Below are 2,596 nucleotides of genomic sequence, written 5' to 3' on the forward strand. Positions count from 1 at the left end.
CCCCCCCCCCCTCTTACAGTTTTTTTTTTTATATATATATTTATAAATAAAAACAAAACTCAATACTATTTCAAAACACTTCAATTTGTTTTCAAATGCTATAAAATTGAATAAGATGCCCCAAAATTAATGAAAGTATAGATTTGTACTTGGCAAAGAGCGTTGGGTGGAATCAATCATGTTATTTTGGGGAATTAAAAAGAACATTAATATAGGACAACATGGGGACAACATGGGGACAACATGAAGACAACATGAAGGCAACATGGGGACAACATTAGGGATTTTGTTGTTTAGAGCAATGTTTTCCCAAACTTAGGGTCAGGACCCAAAATGGGTCGCAGCCACGGGGTTTTATTGGGTTGCCATTTGGGAGAGTAAAATATACTTCATATCCATTTAAATTCATGGTTTGTTCCGTCTTTTGTCCACAGTTTAACACTGTAGATGTTACAATGATTCCTGGTGTGTTTCTGTGAGTTTGGGATCCGCTGGTTTAAAGTGATGCAGATTAAAATGTTATAAATGGTTGTTTTTGGTTTTCATTGAAACCGGACTCTGGGTTGAGTACTAACTGATTTTGGTGGATTTACATTTAATCTTGGCAGTTCTGGTTCTGTCTTCTAACTGATCAGGTCCAACCCATCATCTGCTCACACAGGACCAGAAACAGCCACGTAGCACTAACTCTCATTGGTTTGTATTTTTAGGATAATTCTTTGGACTTTTTCCCCATTTTTCGACAAACTGACCAATTTACATTTTTCAATGAACTACACTGCAACATACTTTTTGACATACTATTATACTCTTTTTCTCCCTGATGTCCATTTTGTTTAGATATCATCTTTACAATATTTTTTTGGAGATTTTCTCTTGTTAAAGAACCTTTTAGTAACGCACTAACAATCAGACTTTTTTGACTTTAATACGTTTTTTTAACGTACTTTTTGACTTTTTTTCGACGCCCCCCCCCCCCCCCCCCCCCCCCCCCCCCCCCCCCCCCCCCCCGGCTCTCCTCACAGTATCAGAAACCACAGAAGAAAAAGGACATCAAAGCTGGACAGGTGTCACGCTTCACTCAGCTGATGGTTGGAAGACCTCGGCATGGAGAAGAGTCCATGTAACCACGGCGACCTGGGAGCTCCGGCCAGCTGTAACCACGACGACCTGGGAGCTCCGTCCAGCTGTAACCACGACGACCTGGGAGCTCCGGCCAGCTGTAACCACGGCGACCTGGGAGCTCCGGCCAGCTGATGGGATAGAACCAATGTTCAGAATAACACTCTAATGGAGAACCTGCTCATGATTACATAAAACGTTGTAGATTGTACGAAGGTACTCAGTTCAGGTGAATAAAGTGCTTTATTTTGGTCTTTTTTCTTTATTTTATTCAGTAGTGAGTATCCTGTGAAAACAGTCATAGTAATAGTATGTCAAAAAACATTTCAAAAGTATAGTATGTCGGAAGAAAAGTCCAAAATTCTCATTGTATAGTATGTCGAAATAAAGTGATAGTATAGTTTGTCCAAAAAAGTCAAAAAGTCATAGTATAGTGTGTGGAAAGAAAGAATTACTAATTAGTAGTTTTAGTTGTTAAGCAAGAAGAACAATCTAAAGCCCTCTGGAGAATGCGGGCATCGACCCCACTACCTCTCGCATGCTAAGCAAGCATATAAAAGTGTATAAAAGGTTAAAATAAATGACAAATATAGAAAAAAAGACGTTGAAAAAAATTTAAAATGTCATAGTATAACATGTCGAAAAAAGTCATAGTATAATATGTTGAAAAAGGTCTGAGTATAGTATGTTGAAAAAGACATACCATAATATTTCAAAAAAAGACATAGTATAATATGTTGAAAAAAGTCATAGTATATGTCAAAAAAGACATAGTATAACATTGCGTAAAAGTCAAAGTTTAACATGTTGAAAAAGTAGTAGTATAATATGTCGGAAAAAGTCAAAGTATAGCATGTCGAAAGAAGTCATAGTATAATATGTTGAAAAAAGTAATAGTAATGTCGAAAAAGTGTCTTGTTATAGTAAGTTGAAAAAAATCATACTTTAATATATTGAAAAGTCATAGTAGAGTAATGATATAAGTGGAAAACGTTAATAGCATGGCATTTTGACAAAAATAAATCTAAAAAGTCATGGTACAGTGTGTCAAAAAAAACTTCAACGTATAGTGTGTCGAATAAAATCATCGTAAAGTATGTCAACAAAATACAAAAATGTCATAGTATAGTATGTCGGAAAAATTCAAAAAAGTCATAGTATAGTTTGTCAAAAAAATATAAAAAAGTCATAGTATAGCATGTTGAAAAAATTCTAAGAAGTCATAGAATAGTGTGTCGAAAAGTTTAAAAAGTCATAGTATAGTATGTCGAAAAAATATTAAAAAGTCATAGTATAGTATGTTGAAAAAAGTCATTGTACAGTGTGTCAAATAAAACTTCAACGTATAGTGTGTCGAATAAAGTCATCGTATAGTATGTCAACAAAATACAAAAATGTCATAGTATAGTATGTCGAAAAAATATAAAAAAGTCATAGTATAGCATGTCGAAAAAATATAAAAAAGTCATAGTAT

At 34.7% G+C, this 2,596-nt stretch overlaps 1 protein-coding gene across 1 annotated transcript in view; it reads left to right on the top strand.

Annotated features, from left to right (window-relative positions):
* LOC117938305 (histone-lysine N-methyltransferase EZH2-like) overlaps window positions 1-1,599 on the top strand; it is a 10,149-nt gene extending 8,550 nt beyond the window's left edge. The window contains exon 8 of the mRNA XM_034862826.1: window positions 1,588-1,599. The gene's annotated coding sequence lies outside the window, so the exon portion shown is untranslated. The remainder of the gene's footprint in view (window positions 1-1,587) is intronic.
* Window positions 1,600-2,596: the final 997 nt, after the last annotated feature.

The sequence above is a fragment of the Etheostoma cragini genome, chromosome 22 (assembly GCF_013103735.1).
Source record: "Etheostoma cragini isolate CJK2018 chromosome 22, CSU_Ecrag_1.0, whole genome shotgun sequence".
NCBI classification, from domain to species: Eukaryota; Metazoa; Chordata; class Actinopteri; order Perciformes; family Percidae; genus Etheostoma; species Etheostoma cragini.